Source organism: Gymnoscopelus braueri (assembly GCF_963280865.1).
Source record: "Gymnoscopelus braueri genome assembly, chromosome: 10".
NCBI classification, from domain to species: domain Eukaryota; kingdom Metazoa; phylum Chordata; class Actinopteri; order Myctophiformes; family Myctophidae; genus Gymnoscopelus; species Gymnoscopelus braueri.
The window spans coordinates 53,128,457-53,150,476 of NC_137611.1; positions in this window are offsets into that span (position 1 = coordinate 53,128,457).

Below are 22,020 nucleotides of genomic sequence, written 5' to 3' on the forward strand. Positions count from 1 at the left end.
CAATATTTCACCCGCGGTTTATCCGATATTAATTAATAATTATATTTGATTGACCCGAATCCACCCAAACCGCGGTTAACTGCGGCAACCGCGGCTAAAACCGCGATCCGCGCATCTCTAATAAATATATGTATATATATATAAAATATTAGTACAGTAGTAGTAGTCCGACTCCATACCCTAGCTCTGGTCAAGTGCACTAGTAGCACTATGTGTTGCATTAATGCCCTGGAGACAATGTTAACTGTCTATAGAGAATGTCTTGTCTTTCTCTGTATGTGAATGTCTTGTCTTTCTCTGTATGTTTGAGCTTGAGATATAAATATCTGACATGCTCGCCTGGGACACCAACAGTGCAGTTCGGCTGGACACACACAAATACACACTAGCAAGTCCATTCAATTGCTTTCGAGAGAGAGAGGGGGATATAATAGTACACTCAATAGTAGGCTTATAGGCTGCTTATGAATCTACAATGAAATGATGATCAACGGATCGTCCCCTGCGCTTGTCGTTCCGTGGTGATTTTTTATCCTCTTGTTTAACTGTATCGTGGCTTTTCCAACAGTCAAAAACTAAAGCCACTGTTCTTGGTCAGGGGGTGTAGGCCATAGTAGGCTATTACTCGTGTCCCTCTTTGTTTGTTTACAAATAATCGTGGAGATTGCATCGGTCAGTCATATTTTTATTTCAGCGTCACATAAGCATATTAACAAAGGGGCTGCGGAGAAGAAAAAAAACACTTCCCCCTCCCCTGTCTCACCGTCATCCACTCTTATCAACCATTAAGCACAGTCAGCTGGCTGGTGTCATTATTTTTCTAGTCCACTCAATGACAGCAGATGGTGGACACATCAAAACAATAAAATAACCAAACTAGAAAAAGTGCTCCTCAGAGCACAGGTCTCCGCCAGGTCAAGTAGGTTATTGTGGGCCAGCAATGTTAGGAATTCGGCAATCAGGATGGAATATGAAAAATCGGACGGATCCGTCTTGATCACTATAGAGATAATGTGAACCGATTTGCATGATGCATGATGGCAAACAATTTCAATTGATGTGTACTAATATGAGGAAACAAAAAACATCCAAAGAAACTATGAGACCTGGCAAACTGCCACGACAACTCCCTCACATTGTTTCCTGGTCTGTACTAACCCGAGCAAAAATAATGTCCCTTTTAGATTTAGGACATTTAGTCTGATCTAATCCCTCAAACCCACATTATTTCCTGGTTCATAAATATATATATTGTCACGTTGGCCCGCTGTGGTGACATTCTCCCTGAAGAGGTGATGACAACAAGATGCTGTCTCTGCCTCTGTTCCTCATCCTTCTGTCAGGTAAGAACAATTTGCTTGAATTCAGTCTTATTTTCTTAGGTGCATCAACCATAAGATTCTATAAACATTGTATATGTTTGGATAGTTCCATTATTGGACACTTGCATTTTTTAAATAGATTCTGGGCTCTGTTAAAACACTTTTAGAACATTTTAAACTTTTAAAGTGTAAGGTGGACTGGACTGTCTACTGTATCAGAAGATTGACACTTAAAATGCAATGTGGTTCTGAGTTCAGAACCAAAGGCGGGCTTTTGCTACCGATCTCTGACCTCCCTGCCTGAAGGTCCCTGTAGAGTCGCATAGTTCTTTCAAAATATATCTTCATAAAAAAGGTGAGCACATAGTAATCTGACGCACGACGCACTTTGTATCCGTTTTAGAGTCTTTACTGAACATTAAAGCAAAAAATATAAGGCATACAACAAGTGGTTCTTGTAGTGGTGTAGTGGTAAAAACAATGTGTGCTCTCAGCTTCAACTTTAGCTTCTACTGACACATCTCAAACAGCACAGCAAAAGACTAATGATCAAACAAAAGAGCACCAATCACAAACATTCAATCAACAGTACACTGCTGCACATAATCATTAAGGCATTACACACAGCTGCAATAACTTGGCACAATTAAGATCACTGCACAATCAGGTCATCATGACCTAAGCTCGTTATGGCTCTTACATTCCGGCCCCTATTTGCTTACGCAATACAATTTAAGCAATTATCAAATAACAAAAATACTAAGAGCCAGTTCAACTTAAATCTAAGATAAGCATGTAATAAACAATTCTAATCTAACACTTATCAGTCTTTGTCTTCACATGTCTTCATCATGTGGTTCTCTTGGGTTCACACGGTTTCTTGCAGCAAGCACAGCTTAGGTATCGTCTCTCCAGAGTGCTGGTTTTTGTTTGCAGCTTCACTCTGCGCACCATTCCACTGGAGTCAGGTATGGTTTGGGTAATTCTTCCCATTATCCAGGTGCTTCGTGGGGCTGAACTGTCAACCACCAGCACTACATCTCCAGTCATGACATTTCTTTTCAGCTTTGTCCATTTCTTGTACTTTTCCATGCGCTGTTGGATAAGCACCTTCTGTTTCTCTGGATCTTTTTCCAACTGATTTATTGAGTTTTGTAACTCTTTCCTTTTGTCTTTCAGGTGGCTGTTCACAGGGTCAGGCTTTTCTTCAGCTGTGATGGTATTCACTGTGAAGTTCTTGACTTCTGGATCATTTTGCTGACTTTGAGTCACATTGTCTGGTCTCTGTGGCCATTCACTTTCTGGCTGCAACAGAAACTGTGGCCCGTTCAGCCATGTTTCACTTTGTATCAAGCTCTTGGCGTTCATTCCTCTGGTGACCTGATCAGCTGGATTCTGGGATGTTCTGACGTACCTCCATTGCGATGGTTTGGTAGCCTCTCGTATCAGAGCAACCCTGTTCTCCACAAAGGTTTTGTAGCGAGCTGTCTCACTGTCTATGTACTTGAGAACTGTTGTACTGTCAGTCCAGAAAGTAGACTGCTGAAGTGGGATTTGTAGTTCTTCTTGCAGCATCTTATCCACTTTCACGGCAACAACAGCTGCGGTTAACTCAAGTCTTGGGATGCTTCTCATGAAGTCTTTGTAGTCATCAAGAAACACTTCATTTCTTCTCAGTTTTTTTCCCAAGCTAGCAGCTCGGTGTTCTGCCACACATTGGTTGTTTGGCATTTTAGCTTCTTTATCTCTCAGCGGAAGCCCAACACAGTAATGCCCATCCACACATCTTGTGGTCTTTTGCACTGACATCATAAACTGCTTGTCTTCCTGAGACATCTCTTCCTTGTCATCGTAATGACGCTCTGGAAAGTCTGTGTTATACTGCTGCACCAGCAACTGTTCTATTTCCAACACTGAGATTCGGTTGATGTTGTAGTGAGCTGTATCTTTGGAATGTTCGTTCTCGTTCTTCGCAGATCCACACACCATCCAGCCCAGTACTGTCTTAACAGCATAAGGCCCTTCATCTTGACTATTAATTATGTTCATTGGCTCCATTGCCTTTGGATTATCGGCTCCTATGAGAAGGCCCACATCAGCGTCAATGTGTGGTAAGCATACTTCACTCAGGTAAGGCCATTTTTGCAGATGTTGTTGACTGGGTATGTTTTCTCTCTGAACTGGGATGCTGTTGTGTGTGTAGACTTTAGGTAACTGAAGATACGTACTCTCCTCCAAGCCACAAACCTCCAGGTCAGAGATCTTGTAACTGTTAACCAGCTTCGGTCCATCTGGTTTATCTTGGCCCATTGTACTCAATGAGATCTGAGTCAGCTTCCCCTTTAAGTTCAGTTTATTTCTGAGCTCCTCTGTGCAGAACGTGGCAGTGCTGCCGGGGTCCATAAAAGCATATGTGTCTACAGACCTTCCACTGCTACGGGATTTCACTTTCACTGGCACAATTGATAACATACACTCTGTGTCTCCCCCCCCAGTGTAGCCGACTATTTCCTGTGGAACAGTATTTTGAGTGCCTGTGACTTCTCCATTCAGAGTGCTGTTAGTACTTGTTGACACATTTGTGTTTTCAATGGCTTCTCTCTCTTGATGAAGAATGTCTGGGTGTTTACCTGAGCACTGTTTGCACTCCATCCTCTTCTTGCAGGTTTTGCTAAGATGGCCTTGTGTTAAACACCCAAAGCAAAGCCCCTTCGACTTTATGAATTCAACACGTTCATTGTGTACTAGCCCTTTAATTTTGCCACAAGATTCCAATGTATGACTCTTTTGACAGAAAAGACATGGGGTCTCGAAGGCGTTGGCTGTTTTAAATGGATTAGCTTGCTTTGCTGTAGCATCTGGCTTTTTCTGTTCCACAGACACATTGGTTGCAAAGCTGCTTCCTTTCACTCCACTTTTGTCAGGTTTTTCCTGGCTTTTCGCTACAGTAGATGTGCGACTATCTTGGAGGTCTCCAAAGAGCGGATCCATAGCAATTTTTGCTTGACGCTCGATATACATGACAAGATCAGCAAATCTTGCTCTGTGTCCTCTTCTTTCCTTGATTTGGTAAGCTGCATCACGCCACCTCTCCCTCATTTTGTATGGCAATTTGGAAACCACCATCCTCATATTTGTGGGATTATCCATTTCCTCCATAAACGCCACATCTTCCATTGTGTTACGACAGCCAGTCAAAAATAAAGCATAAGTGTTTAGTGCTTTTCCATCTTCGGATTTAATTTGTGGCCACTTCAAAGCCTTGTCAATGTAAGCGCTAGCAATTATCAACTCATCTCCATAATGTCTCTCAAGCAGTCGTTTTGCTTCCTTGAATCCTCTGTGCGGTGGCATGTATTCGCAACTACGCACAAGTTCTTGTGGTTCTCCTGCAGTGTACTGTTGCAGGTAATATAAATTGTCCTCATCATTATCAGTTCTCTGTTCAATGGCTTGTTCGAAAGCTCTGATAAACGATCTATAGGTAAGGGGATTACCTTTAAACACTGCAACCTCTTTAACTGGAAGCTGAGCCTTTGACTGCTGCTTAACTAGCAGTTCTGTGATTGCATTTTGCTTTTCCATTACTTGAAGAATGCCATCACTGTTTCTATCAAGCTGTTGCCTGTCATTGGTGTCTGTCTGTCTTGGCCTCACAACCTGTGGCCCTGTAACTTGTGGTGACTTGGATGTAAACTTGCTTTTATAGGTCCTGACGATAGTGCATCACAAATGACAATTGGTCGTAAAAGGGGTTCAGTTGTTGAACGCACTTCTGTCTTGTCCACTCGGTCATCAGTTCGAGCTGTTGAAGAAGCAAATCTAGCTGTATTAGTTGAACGTGCCTCAGCTTTACAGGAGAAACAGAAGCTGGAGTTGGAGGTAGCACGTATAAAAGCCCAGCTAGAACAGCTGAACTTAGATGCAGAAATTGCTGAAAAAAGAGCTCAAGTAAGAGTACTAAGGGACTATGAAGGAAGGGATGGCATGAACAGTTATGTCCGCTCACATGTGGCAGATAGAGCCCAAGCAAAGGAAGAAAATAAAAGTCATGTCCGCTCACATGTGTCAGGTGGAGCTCGAGTGAAAAATGAGCCAATAAGCCACCCAACCACTAACATAGCTGTAACTAAAAGCAAGTTTACATCCAAGTCACCACAAGTTACAGGGCCACAGGTTGTGAGGCCAAGACAGACAGACACCAATGACAGGCAACAGCTTGATAGAAACAGTGATTGCATTTTGCTTTTCCATTACTTGAAGAATGCCATCACTGTTTCTATCAAGCTGTTGCCTTCATAGTCCCTTAGTACTCTTACTTGAGCTCTTTTTTCAGCAATTTCTGCATCTAAGTTCAGCTGTTCTAGCTGGGCTTTTATACGTGCTACCTCCAACTCCAGCTTCTGTTTCTCCTGTAAAGCTGAGGCACGTTCAACTAATACAGCTAGATTTGCTTCTTCAACAGCTCGAACTGATGACCGAGTGGACAAGACAGAAGTGCGTTCAACAACTGAACCCCTTTTACGACCAATTGTCATTTGTGATGCACTATCGTCAGGACCTATATCATCATCCTCCTCTTCTTCCTTTTCCTCCTCTTCCTCCTTTTCCTCTTCACATGCTAGATGTTCTTGATCTGACTCGCTTTCACACAGAGCATTTATCCAATTTTTAGCTTTAAACTGATTGATAGCCAGCATCTTAGGATCCAACCAGTTTCTTACATCTGCATCTTTTTCTTCTTCAGGCAAAAGATCTCCTATCTGCCTACTGAGATCTCCAAACTCAGCAAGTAAAGTGTTTAAGTCATAGTTCACCAACCCTTGCACTGTGTGCAGATTGGCAGCATCACTCATCAGACTTTCAACTTCCTTAATTTTACCAGTTATCTGGGATAATTTTCCTCTTCTGGCTCCAATGAGCCTATACAGTTTATCCTCCAAAGCTTTCTCAGTTGGCTTACTAATTATTTTAGATTCCATTTCTACAGTGTCAAAGTTCTCCTTATCTTCAGCCATCATGTCAGAAAAACAGTGCGCAAATTGTATGCAAATGAATAAAAAGTATTACTTTAACACTTCTTCTCTTCAGACAAGATGCATAACAATTTCTGAACACGCATAGTCTTCCATGGCTTTTAGTTTGCACACAGAGAAGTCACTGAGTAGCTTGAATGGATTAACCTCAGAGGCTGGGCAGGTTATCAGAAATGTTCCTTTTTTTCCTTTTTTCTCTTTACCTTTTTTGAAGTTGTTCTTATATTCCAAAAAAGTCTTTCATTAGTTGTGTTGAAGAAATTGTCCAAAATATATAGTCCAAAAAATGTCCAAAAAGAATGTCCAAAAGTATCCAACAATTGTCTGGTAGATTTCCTTGAATCCAATGATCTCCTTTAATCTTCCAGTCAATCCAATGAGCAATTGTTTTTACTAATGTAGAGTCGCATAGTTCTTTCAAAATATATCTTCATAAAAAAGGTGAGCACATAGTAATCTGACGCACGACGCACTTTGTATCCGTTTTAGAGTCTTTACTGAACATTAAAGCGAAAAATATAAGGCATACAACAAGTGGTTCTTGTAGTGGTGTAGTGGTAAAAACAATGTGTGCTCTCAGCTTCAACTTTAGCTTCTACTGACACATCTCAAACAGCACAGCAAAAGACTAATGATCAAACAAAAGAGCACCAATCACAAACATTCAATCAACAGTACACTGCTGCACATAATCATTAAGGCATTACACACAGCTGCAATAACTTGGCACAATTAAGATCACTGCACAATCAGGTCATCATGACCTAAGCTCGTTATGGCTCTTACAGTCCCTACCCACTAGGAGTGTTTATTTTATGTCAATAAGTCGTATGAATTTAAACTGATGTTTGTCTCATGAATACAGGTTGATGCACAAATAAAAGCATCAACCTGTATGAATGAGGCACCACCAAATGAATAGTTTCATGTGTAATATGCACCGATGCATTTTCAAATTGTTTATTCATCACGCACCTGGTAAGGATCTTGAGAATCTCTCTTCTCAAAACATACTTTAAAGAGACAGACTTTTAATAATCCTTTAAACATGTGTGCTTAATTTACAGTTGGAGAAAGAGTGACAGCATGGAACAACAATTGGGACCATATTTTGGATTATGTATGTCCCAGCGGCCAAGCTGTCTCCTTCATTAAAAGGTACATATACATATAAATAGAGAACAAAGATCTCTCTCACACACACACACGCACGCACGCACGCACGCACGCACACACGCACACACACACATTTAACATATTTATTTGCGTTCACATTTAACAAGTTTTTTTTTAACACAAACAGTAGTAGATGCACAAACTTGGGATACTCAACAACAAGTATTTCAGGATACAGATCACGGTTACAGGAAGCATCGCCTCCTCCATACGTGTATGGCGACTGCCAATCATCACAGACACCGAAAAGAATTCCTTAGCTCTTAAGCATTCCTGCAATCTGCAGGCCTCTCACAACTGATTTAACGAGGCTTCCAAATATGAACACAAGCAGTTTACATGTGTAACCAAGTTGTATAATAGCATCCTTAAGACGTTGATACTTAAGCATCTTGGTAAGGAATGCCTCTTCCAGACTGTGGTCAAATGCACATCCCACTTGCAAAATGATCACTTCTCTACTATCCTCATCAACAACAACAACAACATCTGGTGTATTAGCTGTGACATCATCAAACACACACGCACACGCACACGCACACACACACACACACACACACACACAGTTTCATTTACTTATTGTCTCCGCCAGGCCGAAGGCATGGCGAGAGAGTATGTTTTACCCCTTGTCCGTCCGTCCGTCCGTCCGTCCGTCCGTCCGTCTGTCCGCAGCTAATCTCTGGCACCGTTGGCTTGATCGCATCGAAACTGTGCACACACACTCCCTGGATGCCAATGCAGAACCTCTGCCCCAACATTTTCACATGGGCCTGTTATAGCGCCACCAGGATGCCGATTTGTGCAAAACCCATTTTTTTATATTGCTCCTACAGATTGTATCCAAACGTCATACAAATCGGTACACAGTATCTCTACAGTCATGTGATCAACCTGGATCTGTCCGATTTCCCAGATTCCATCCTCATTGGCTAAAGTTGGCCTCCAAAGTTTGCAGGATTGGTCCGTTTTGAACAAAATGCCTCAAATCATGAACGCAGCTTGCAATTTCCGTGAAATTTCACACGCACATTCCCATTAGGCTGAGGAAGAAATGCCACTTAAAATGTTTCAAATCTGCCTCATGGTGGCGCTATAACAGGCCGATTCGTGTTTTTACCAATAACTGCACCGATTTGTGTAAAACTTTGTTTGCACACTCTCTAGAGGCCAAGGAAAAACCTTTGCCCTGCATTTTTCATATTTGCCTTTTATAGCGCCACCAGGAGGCCGTCTAAAGTAAAATACATTTGTTGATAGTAGTAAGCCTTCAGATTTTTTCCAAATTTCACGCAAATCGGTACACATGATCTCTATAGTCATGTGATCAAGACGGATCTCTTTGATTTCTCATATTCCATCCTGATTGGCTAAGATTGACATCTAAACTTTGCAGGAGTGGCCCGTTTTGAACAAAATGCTGCAAATCATGAACCCAGCGTCCGATTGCGGTGAAACTTTGCACACACATTCGCACTTCATTGAAGTCACCCTTTTAACAAATGCCACCCTTTTAACATTGCCCTATTATAGCGCCACCAGGAGGCAGATTTTTGCAACACTTTTCTTTTTTATATTACTCCAAAAAAAAATGTCCAAACATCATGCAAATCGGTACATATTATCTCTGTAGTCAAGTGATCAAGATGGTTCCGTCCGATTTTTCCTATTCCATCCTGATTGGCGAATTCCGAACATTGCTGGCCCACAACAACCTACCTGACCTGGTGGAGACCTGTGCTCCGAGGAGCACTTTTTCTAGTTAATAGTATGGATCATTCATTGTGTAATTTATATCTTTTCCCAAGCATTCACCACAACGGTCATGAAGATCGTCGCTGGCATGTTGCATGCGGGGGATCAGTGCCCTTCAGCCATTGTTACTGGTCAGGCTTCGTCAACGATTTTGATAGACCCATCGACTTCAACTGTCGTACCAACTATGTCATCGCAGGGGTGTGGAGTTATCACAGCAATCGCCATGAAGACAGACGGTGAGTTTTCACTCGGCTGTTAAGAAGTAAGTAAGTATAGCCTTGGGGGGATTTGTTCTTAACTTGTTTTCATTGAAGGATTAGTAAGAATGTTATCGTTCATACAGTCAATTTCCCAGTTGAATTGGCAGGCACACCCAGGGTTGCATTGCTCATGGGACGGCCTTGCACGCTGTGCAGGAACCTAATTGACAAGGAGCACGCGCAGGCACATGCATAGATTTAAAACTACTTTAAATTCACACCTCAACAAAGTTTACAAAGGCTCCCGACTCACACCAGGTGGATTAACATAGGAATGAGCCTAGATGCATATCAATTGTCCATTGTGTGACCTGTAGTGTAGGTGTTAAGCAACGTGCGCGTCACGTCATTAAAATACAGTGCAACCACGTTCCAATTCAGCATTGCAACACTGGGCACACCTATGTTTTGCATGAATAACAAAGTATTGCTATGGGCTGTAGTGGAGCCTGCTGGGGATGTTTAATGGGAGGATTAGGACGGAAGCGTTATGTCCTCCCAGTTGGGGCACTTCACTGGCAGGTGAGACAGTAAGGTACAATACGCCCCCCCTGGTGTGGGCTCACTCTTATCATCATTGTAACATACTCAGGAGGCTCATTTTTTTTTGCTTCGACAATTTCAAAAAGTTCAAACAGGTTGGGGTCATATACAAGACCTTACATGGTCTGTGCCCGCCCCCCCAAGGGAATTAATTAAAAGGAAGTCTGAAAGAGGAATCAGTACCAGAGCAACCACTCGAGGCAGGGCCGTAGGAATGGGGGGGGACGGGGGGGATTTGCGTGGGCCGCGAACCGGTATTTGGGCCGCGAGGCCACAGGGAAAAAGAGGAGGAAAAAAAAGCCTCAAATAAGGCCGGCACTAGGACCCCGCGTCCGCTGCCTGGAAGGGAGGGCTGCTGGGCCCAGATCACGATCAGCTGTGTGAGCTGCTTGAAGGTGGAAGAGCGGCCCCACCCCCCCTCTCCCTCCCCCCTCATTACCTGCTCATCAGAGACCAGCTGTGGGCCTGTGGGTGTGCAGTTTAAACGACGCTGGCCACGGGTGAATTGTTTGTTGGAGAGAGAAACATGCCACCAAAAAAAAGAAAGGGGGGTGCTGAAAAGCAGCGCGAGAAAAAGGCAAAAAAATTATTAGTAGATGCCAGCACATGCCACAAAATAAGTGATTTGTTTGCTGCTGCTGGAAGCAGGGCTGCTGCTACTGTGAGTACTGTCCCCCAGCCCCAAAACACAGCTCCTCCTCGGCCAAGCAGCGTGGCTGCTTCCCCTGTTGTCCTCCAAGTTGGAGCAACAGCCACGCCAGGCACTAGCACAGTAGTTGAACCGGTAAGCGTGTGTGCGTGTATGTACGTGCTGCGCTGCGTGCTATAACATTGTTGCACACTCCAGAACCGACCTGCAAAATGCACAAAGACACCCGAACCGACCCGAACCGATTTTTTTGCGCGCGCTCGCATGTCCCGAACGTGGGCCGGTACAAATATATCCCCCCCAACTGGGAATGGCTTCCTACGGCTCTGACTCGAGGAGATTGTAAAGTGCCGCACCGGCAAACAACCTTCGGTCAAAATGTCCTCTCAGTACAGGGTTGTGTAGCATGGAATGGCCTTCCTCTACATATAAGGGATTGTGCTACATTTCCATCTTTTAAATTCAATGTGAAAAGATGGTTGCTTGAAAACCAAAGCTGCAACCATTTGTGATCATATTTTAGGTTTATTTTTAGGCTATGTAATGTTATGTAAATGTATTTCACCGTTTGTCTGTTTTCTGATGTTTTTTTGATTTTATGTTTTGTGTGAGGACTGCGAATGAAAATGAGCATCTTTGCTAAATCCGGTGTATTTACGTTCATGTGACGTTCATTAATATGCTCTGTCCTGTCTAGATAAACAAATAAAGTAAAGTAGGTAAAAGTGGGGCTCCTCACATCCCCAGACACCCACAAGAAAGAAAAACATTTTGTTGTTTCTTTCCTTATAATTTCAGATGGCAGTTTGGTTGCTGTGGGACCTCTCGACTGGTCACATCTGAGTGCCAAGAAACACCCTGGGTGAACTACTGGGACGAGAAGTTGTACTGGTATGTTCCTGGAGGAAACTACATGACAGGTGTGAAGAGTTACCACGATAATGGCAGAGAGTAAGTACATTTACCGCCACATCGTGTGTCTTTGTATCTCTAAAATATTTCCTAATCCACTGCAATTTAACAGTATATATCAGAGGTTTTGTTAGTCTGGTAATTGTAGGTTTTGACACTTTTTTTGTATGGCCAACACCAGAAAAAAACATTCTCTCTGTAATTTAATCTCTGTAAAAAAATTCAAATCACTGTCTGCAAATCAAACACATTTCAAATCATCTGCGCCTCCTCACTGCAGCTTCTTCTCTCTCTCTCTGAATATACAAATCAACAACAATCAGTGGTGGAAAAAGTACTAACATTTTTTAAGTTTTTTAAGTAATGGCTCTTAGTCGAGTAGTAATGGCTCTTAGTCGAGTAGTAATGGCTCTTAGTCGAGTAGTAATGGCTCTTAGTCGAGTAGTAATGGCTCTAAGTCGAGTAGTAATGGCTCTTAGTCGAGTAGTAATGGCTCTAAGTCGAGTAGTAATGGCTCTTAGTCGAGTAGTAATGGCTCTTAGTCGAGTAGTAATGGCTCTTAGTCGAGTAGGATCTAAGAGTTGCTTGCGGCTAGGTTAAACCAGGAAGATGGAATGCACGTACGGTCCCAACCTGTCAACAAACATCACCACTTTAATTAAAATCATTTATGAGGAGAGTCAGGAGACTGTAGATTGATTTATATGTCCATTATATTTATCAGCTGTCCAATAAATTGTAATTTAATTTAACACACGCACACGGGTGCGCGCACACCCATAACCAGACAGAGATAGACAGAGGAGGAGAATAGAAAAATGTATTATGTTCAGTGAAATAAAAGTCCCAAAAAGTTCAATGAATGTTATCCTGACCATCTGAAAAGCAGGCGAAAACATGTGCTTTGTTTAAATGCACCCAACCTGAATCTAGCACTCATGTCAATGATGAAAGGATTAGCTCTGCTGCTAATACCAGCCAGAGGCTGAACCGCTCTACTGCTGCTGGTCCAACTCAGCATAGATAGACACCGTTGTTCTCGGCCAATATGGCAAAAAGCCACTTCGACTACTTCTTTCTTTATTACTTACTTACTTACCTACTTATGTTCTTAACACTGTATCACGTCTAAAGGATAAGAGACAAAAAGCAGGACTTTTACTAAATGAGAATTGTAAGATGTTGATGAATGACTTGATTGTGTTGCTTTGACAGGGATCGTCGTTGGCGTTTCCGATACTGCCGAGCAACAACAACAACAACAAGAGGTGATTTCAAAAGTATTTGTCTGTATCTCAGTGCAACATCTTTCTAGCCCAGCTCCAAGTCAATGTGAATAATTCTCTTTGATTTCAGACATTGTGTTTATTTTGTCAGGACAAGACAAATGGAGTGCACCTCACTTAAAACATAAATGATAAAACACTGAACGAACGAAGTTGCTCTTTGGAGTTCCGGCGTAACAAAAGTTTAAAAACCTTTTTTCTATTGAGCCTTGGTTAGGGTGATGCTTTTGTCGGGGTATTTAGTAGTTATCAAAGGCCCCTGCTGAAATGCATATGTCAGTCATGATCTAATAATAGTCTTTTAAACTTGTGCTACTTCAGAACTCCTGCTTTCAGATGTTCTTCACTTTGCATTGTGCTGCATGCATGTTGGTGTTGGTGAGACAGTCCAGGTTAATGTTCTTGCATTTAAATTAAAATGAGGACATGGATTGAGATAATTCTTGCATATTAACAACATTTCATTTGAAAATATTAAATTACTTTTTTAACCCTGTGAAATATTGAATACAAGAATTCACACATTCCTTTAGGAATAAGAAATCCAAAATCAAAGAAAATATTTAATTAATTTAAGTAGGTAGCCAAGATTAACGACAGCAACACAACAACAATACTCAACATGCAAACCATGACATGCATGAGTGTGCCTGGGCATGCGTGTGGGGTCCAACATTGAATTAAAAAGCTTTTTATTTTAAGCTTAAAGCAATGTATCTGAAGTACCGAGCATAGGAATGAATACAAAATGGATAGGATTACACTGTGAGTATTTTGGAGGTCATGAATACATTAGCTTTGCTGTTGTCAACCCTGCAAGACCCTCAGTTGTAAATGTGCAACATTTGGCCGACTATTAACTTACATCAAGTGTTTTCTTTGCTTTTGGATTCTTCTTTCACTGAAAAGGAATGTGACAAAGACAATATTTCTCCTTGTATTCAAGGCTTCAAGGGGTGAGTAATTAACGGTACAAAAAAAGGTCCTTATTGGGGGAGTATATATTTGCAGTACTCCTTTAAAATATTAACAAATACTATAGAACTAGAGTTGTACATAACCATAATTAAATATTCATACGTGTTTGAGATATAGTATAATCTGACTCATAAAAAGGATGAGTATTCAAATGTAGTGGCTGATTGATGCGTTCCTTTTAGGTACTAGGACCAGATCATCGAGGAGTTTGGACAGCCATTCTCAAATTTCTGAAATTAACAGAAAGAAGAGAATTGGTTTGACTGAAGGCGACATAATGGTTCCAAAGTCTCGTAATGCCATGAAGTGCTCGGGAAACGAGTGCAGATGGAAGAAAACTTCGAACGTGGTTCAGGTAAATGTGAAGATAAAAACCATACGAGAAAATTTATTTAGTTCGTTAATTTAGCTAGAGCAAAATATGTATTAGCAGAATGACAACATTGTGTTTTTTATATTCAAATGTGTTTATTTCAATAACGTTTCTATTCATAAGATTGTTGACATCCCTATTTTGGACAATTCATTATTGTCTAAATTATTGTCTCCGCCAGGCCGAAAGGCATGGCGAGAGAGTATGTTTTACCCCCTGTCCGTCCGTCCGTGTGTGTGTCCGTCCGTCCGTCCGTGTGTCATTCTGTCATTTTGTGTACAGCTCATCTCCGGCTTCCAAAGTGTGTAGGAGTGCTCCGTTTTGAACAAAATGCCTCAAATCATGAACACAGCATGCAATTTCCATGGCATTTTGCACGCACATTCCCATTAGGCCGAGGAAGAAATGCCACTTAATTTTTCAAATCAGCCTCATGGTGGCGCTATAACAGGCCCATTTGTGTTTTTACCTATAAGTGCACCGATCTGTGTAAAACTCTGTATGCGCACTCCCTAGAGGTCAAGGAAAAATCTTTGCCCTGCATTTTTCACTTCTGCCTTTTATAGCACCACCAGGAGGCCGACTTATGTAAAATATATTTCTTTATATTACTCCTTCCGATTTTATCCAAATTTCACGCAAATCGGTACACATGATCTCTATAGTCATCAAGCCGGATCTGTTTCATTTTTCATATTCCATCCTGATTGGCTAAAATTAACATCTAAAGTTTGCAGTAGTGGCTTGTTTTGAACAAAATGCCGCAAATCATGAATGCAGCGTCCAATTGCGGTCAAACTTTGCATGCACATTCACAGTATGTTGAGGAACAAATGCTACCCTTTTAACATTGACCTGTCAACGATTTTGATAGACCCATCGACTTCAACTGTCGTACCAACTATGTCATCGCAGGGGTGTGGAGTTATCACAGCAATCGCCATGAAGACAGACGGTGAGTTTTCACTCGGCTGTTAAGAAGTAAGTAAGTATAGCCTTGGGGGGATTTGTTCTTAACTTGTTTTCATTGAAGGATTAGTAAGAATGTTATCGTTCATACAGTCAATTTCCCAGTTGAATTGGCAGGCACACCCAGGGTTGCATTGCTCATGGGACGGCCTTGCACGCTGTGCAGGAACCTAATTGACAAGGAGCACGCGCAGGCACATGCATAGATTTAAAACTACTTTAAATTCACACCTCAACAAAGTTTACAAAGGCTCCCGACTCACACCAGGTGGATTAACATAGGAATGAGCCTAGATGCATATCAATTGTCCATTGTGTGACCTGTAGTGTAGGTGTTAAGCAACGTGCGCGTCACGTCATTAAAATACAGTGCAACCACGTTCCAATTCAGCATTGCAACACTGGGCACACCTATGTTTTGCATGAATAACAAAGTATTGCTATGGGCTGTAGTGGAGCCTGCTGGGGATGTTTAATGGGAGGATTAGGACGGAAGCGTTATGTCCTCCCAGTTGGGGCACTTCACTGGCAGGTGAGACAGTAAGGTACAATACGCCCCCCCTGGTGTGGGCTCACTCTTATCATCATTGTAACATACTCAGGAGGCTCATTTTTTTTTGCTTCGACAATTTCAAAAAGTTCAAACAGGTTGGGGTCATATACAAGACCTTACATGGTCTGTGCCCGCCCCCCCAAGGGAATTAATTAAAAGGAAGTCTGAAAGAGGAATCAGTACCAGAGCAACCACTCGAGGCAGGGCCGTAGGAATGGGGGGGGACGGGGGGGATTTGCGTGGGCCGCGAACCGGTATTTGGGCCGCGAGGCCACAGGGAAAAAGAGGAGGAAAAAAAAGCCTCAAATAAGGCCGGCACTAGAACCCCGCGTCCGCTGCCTGGAAGGGAGGGCTGCTGGGCCCAGATCACGATCAGCTGTGTGAGCTGCTTGAAGGTGGAAGAGCGGCCCCACCCCCCCTCTCCCTCCCCCCTCATTACCTGCTCATCAGAGACCAGCTGTGGGCCTGTGGGTGTGCAGTTTAAACGACGCTGGCCACGGGTGAATTGTTTGTTGGAGAGAGAAACATGCCACCAAAAAAAAGAAAGGGGAGTGCTGAAAAGCAGCGCGAGAAAAAGGCAAAAAAATTATTAGTAGATGCCAGCACATGCCACAAAATAAGTGATTTGTTTGCTGCTGCTGGAAGCAGGGCTGCTGCTACTGTGAGTACTGTCCCCCAGCCCCAAAACACAGCTCCTCCTCGGCCAAGCAGCGTGGCTGCTTCCCCTGTTGTCCTCCAAGTTGGAGCAACAGCCACGCCAGGCACTAGCACAGTAGTTGAACCGGTAAGCGTGTGTGCGTGTATGTACGTGCTGCGCTGCGTGCTATAACATTGTTGCACACTCCAGAACCGACCTGCAAAATGCACAAAGACACCCGAACCGACCCGAACCGATTTTTTTGCGCGCGCTCGCATGTCCCGAACGTGGGCCGGTACAAATATATCCCCCCCAACTGGGAATGGCTTCCTACGGCTCTGACTCGAGGAGATTGTAAAGTGCCGCACCGGCAAACAACCTTCGGTCAAAATGTCCTCTCAGTACAGGGTTGTGTAGCATGGAATGGCCTTCCTCTACATATAAGGGATTGTGCTACATTTCCATCTTTTAAATTCAATGTGAAAAGATGGTTGCTTGAAAACCAAAGCTGCAACCATTTGTGATCATATTTTAGGTTTATTTTTAGGCTATGTAATGTTATGTAAATGTATTTCACCGTTTGTCTGTTTTCTGATGTTTTTTTGATTTTATGTTTTGTGTGAGGACTGCGAATGAAAATGAGCATCTTTGCTAAATCCGGTGTATTTACGTTCATGTGACGTTCATTAATATGCTCTGTCCTGTCTAGATAAACAAATAAAGTAAAGTAGGTAAAAGTGGGGCTCCTCACATCCCCAGACACCCACAAGAAAGAAAAACATTTTGTTGTTTCTTTCCTTATAATTTCAGATGGCAGTTTGGTTGCTGTGGGACCTCTCGACTGGTCACATCTGAGTGCCAAGAAACACCCTGGGTGAACTACTGGGACGAGAAGTTGTACTGGTATGTTCCTGGAGGAAACTACATGACAGGTGTGAAGAGTTACCACGATAATGGCAGAGAGTAAGTACATTTACCGCCACATCGTGTGTCTTTGTATCTCTAAAATATTTCCTAATCCACTGCAATTTAACAGTATATATCAGAGGTTTTGTTAGTCTGGTAATTGTAGGTTTTGACACTTTTTTTGTATGGCCAACACCAGAAAAAAACATTCTCTCTGTAATTTAATCTCTGTAAAAAAATTCAAATCACTGTCTGCAAATCAAACACATTTCAAATCATCTGCGCCTCCTCACTGCAGCTTCTTCTCTCTCTCTCTGAATATACAAATCAACAACAATCAGTGGTGGAAAAAGTACTAACATTTTTTAAGTTTTTTAAGTAATGGCTCTTAGTCGAGTAGTAATGGCTCTTAGTCGAGTAGTAATGGCTCTTAGTCGAGTAGTAATGGCTCTTAGTCGAGTAGTAATGGCTCTTAGTCGAGTAGTAATGGCTCTAAGTCGAGTAGTAATGGCTCTTAGTCGAGTAGTAATGGCTCTAAGTTGAGTAGTAATGGCTCTTAGTCGAGTAGTAATGGCTCTTAGTCGAGTAGTAATGGCTCTTAGTCGAGTAGGATCTAAGAGTTGCTTGCGGCTAGGTTAAACCAGGAAGATGGAATGCACGTACGGTCCCAACCTGTCAACAAACATCACCACTTTAATTAAAATCATTTATGAGGAGAGTCAGGAGACTGTAGATTGATTTATATGTCCATTATATTTATCAGCTGTCCAATAAATTGTAATTTAATTTAACACACGCACACGGGTGCGCGCACACCCATAACCAGACAGAGATAGACAGAGGAGGAGAATAGAAAAATGTATTATGTTCAGTGAAATAAAAGTCCCAAAAAGTTCAATGAATGTTATCCTGACCATCTGAAAAGCAGGCGAAAACATGTGCTTTGTTTAAATGCACCCAACCTGAATCTAGCACTCATGTCAATGATGAAAGGATTAGCTCTGCTGCTAATACCAGCCAGAGGCTGAACCGCTCTACTGCTGCTGGTCCAACTCAGCATAGATAGACACCGTTGTTCTCGGCCAATATGGCAAAAAGCCACTTCGACTACTTCTTTCTTTATTACTTACTTACTTACCTACTTATGTTCTTAACACTGTATCACGTCTAAAGGATAAGAGACAAAAAGCAGGACTTTTACTAAATGAGAATTGTAAGATGTTGATGAATGACTTGATTGTGTTGCTTTGACAGGGATCGTCGTTGGCGTTTCCGATACTGCCGAGCAACAACAACAACAACAAGAGGTGATTTCAAAAGTATTTGTCTGTATCTCAGTGCAACATCTTTCTAGCCCAGCTCCAAGTCAATGTGAATAATTCTCTTTGATTTCAGACATTGTGTTTATTTTGTCAGGACAAGACAAATGGAGTGCACCTCACTTAAAACATAAATGATAAAACACTGAACGAACGAAGTTGCTCTTTGGAGTTCCGGCGTAACAAAAGTTTAAAAACCTTTTTTCTATTGAGCCTTGGTTAGGGTGATGCTTTTGTCGGGGTATTTAGTAGTTATCAAAGGCCCCTGCTGAAATGCATATGTCAGTCATGATCTAATAATAGTCTTTTAAACTTGTGCTACTTCAGAACTCCTGCTTTCAGATGTTCTTCACTTTGCATTGTGCTGCATGCATGTTGGTGTTGGTGAGACAGTCCAGGTTAATGTTCTTGCATTTAAATTAAAATGAGGACATGGATTGAGATAATTCTTGCATATTAACAACATTTCATTTGAAAATATTAAATTACTTTTTTAACCCTGTGAAATATTGAATACAAGAATTCACACATTCCTTTAGGAATAAGAAATCCAAAATCAAAGAAAATATTTAATTAATTTAAGTAGGTAGCCAAGATTAACGACAGCAACACAACAACAATACTCAACATGCAAACCATGACATGCATGAGTGTGCCTGGGCATGCGTGTGGGGTCCAACATTGAATTAAAAAGCTTTTTATTTTAAGCTTAAAGCAATGTATCTGAAGTACCGAGCATAGGAATGAATACAAAATGGATAGGATTACACTGTGAGTATTTTGGAGGTCATGAATACATTAGCTTTGCTGTTGTCAACCCTGCAAGACCCTCAGTTGTAAATGTGCAACATTTGGCCGACTATTAACTTACATCAAGTGTTTTCTTTGCTTTTGGATTCTTCTTTCACTGAAAAGGAATGTGACAAAGACAATATTTCTCCTTGTATTCAAGGCTTCAAGGGGTGAGTAATACATCCACCGCCAGAGGTTAATCTCATAATGTACTCACCAGTGCCAAGGTGTTTTTGTTGTTTTTTTGTTTTTTTCATGTCGCCATAGATCTTGTTAAAATCCTTAAGATTGAGCCGTGAACGGTCTGTTTACATCCGCGAGATCTCCCTGTATCTCCCAGTGAAGACCGCATGTCAAACGGACTTCCATGACTGTAGTTAGAGCGGATTACGTTAAACAGTGAAATGCGAGGAGAAAAAACTACAGGAAGAGAATTGAGTTTCAGTTTCGTCTGTAGAATGGGAGCGGGCGTGATCGTCGAAACCGGATCCCAAATAATTCTATTTCCTGTCATCAAACCGGAAACGGAAGTGGATCAAAAAAATTCCGAAAGTGCACCCGGACCGCGCATGCGCGAAAAGACCGCAGCCCGTAGGACTACGGGCTCGGCGCTTAACCGTTGGATTTAACGGCCCGTAGAACTACGGGCCCGGCGGTAAAGGTGTTAACGGTACAAAAAAAGGTCCTTATTGGGGGAGTATATATTTGCAGTACTCCTTTAAAATATTAACAAATACTATAGAACTAGAGTTGTACATAACCATAATTAAATATTCATACGTGTTTGAGATATAGTATAATCTGACTCATAAAAAGGATGAGTATTCAAATGTAGTGGCTGATTGATGCGTTCCTTTTAGGTACTAGGACCAGATCATCGAGGAGTTTGGACAGCCATTCTCAAATTTCTGAAATTAACAGAAAGAAGAGAATTGGTTTGACTGAAGGCGACATAATGGTTCCAAAGTCTCGTAATGCCATGAAGTGCTCGGGAAACGAGTGCAGATGGAAGAAAACTTCGAACGTGGTTCAGGTAAATGTGAAGATAAAAACCATACGAGAAAATTTATTTAGTTCGTTAATTTAGCTAGAGCAAAATATGTATTAGCAGAATGACAACATTGTGTTTTTTATATTCAAATGTGTTTATTTCAATAACGTTTCTATTCATAAGATTGTTGACATCCCTATTTTGGACAATTCATTATTGTCTAAATTATTGTCTCCGCCAGGCCGAAAGGCATGGCGAGAGAGTATGTTTTACCCCCTGTCCGTCCGTCCGTGTGTGTGTCCGTCCGTCCGTCCGTGTGTCATTCTGTCATTTTGTGTACAGCTAATCTCCGGCTTCCAAAGTGTGTAGGAGTGCTCCGTTTTGAACAAAATGCCTCAAATCATGAACACAGCATGCAATTTCCATGGCATTTTGCACGCACATTCCCATTAGGCCGAGGAAGAAATGCCACTTAATTTTTCAAATCAGCCTCATGGTGGCGCTATAACAGGCCCATTTGTGTTTTTACCTATAAGTGCACCGATCTGTGTAAAACTCTGTATGCGCACTCCCTAGAGGTCAAGGAAAAATCTTTGCCCTGCATTTTTCACTTCTGCCTTTTATAGCACCACCAGGAGGCCGACTTATGTAAAATATATTTCTTTATATTACTCCTTCCGATTTTATCCAAATTTCACGCAAATCGGTACACATGATCTCTATAGTCATCAAGCCGGATCTGTTTCATTTTTCATATTCCATCCTGATTGGCTAAAATTAACATCTAAAGTTTGCAGTAGTGGCTTGTTTTGAACAAAATGCCGCAAATCATGAATGCAGCGTCCAATTGCGGTCAAACTTTGCATGCACATTCACAGTATGTTGAGGAACAAATGCTACCCTTTTAACATTGACCTGTTATAGCGCCACCAGGAGGCCACAATAACCTACCTGACCTGGCGGAGACCTGTGCTCCGAGGAGCACTTTTTCTAGTTTTCCTTTTTTTTTATGTGCCGCAAATACTAGTCTAGCGTGGAGGGTACATATAAAGTAATGCATAAATAGCTAATCAGGTTTAATCATCCATTATTTCACAGATAGACTCACCACTCTTGTTACATCATGATCACATATTCATCTTTCATACAATCATACAGTTAAGTTACAAGAATAATCCTTTGCCATCATGTACTAACAGTATTCATTGGTTTGTGGTTTAGTTACGTTTATTTTGATTATCTTCACCGTAGTAAAAGGTGATAAAAACGGAATAGGCTGAAGCTAAAAGCTTATAAGTGCCTATCCTACATACATAACCTTATGTTTGGCAAAAATAGTTGCAATGAACTTAAGTTGACAGTAACCAAGCCAAACAAACAAAATAAATTCCATAGAGTATTCATTAATTGTATGCACCACATATTTTCCCCCCTTTTCTTGTCTCAAGGTGCCGTACACCTTCCAGAGTTCTTTCAACAGCTACCATAGGAACATGATAACCAAGGCGATGAAGACCTTCCATGAGAGAACATGCATCCGCTTCGTTCCTCGCAGCAGTCAGC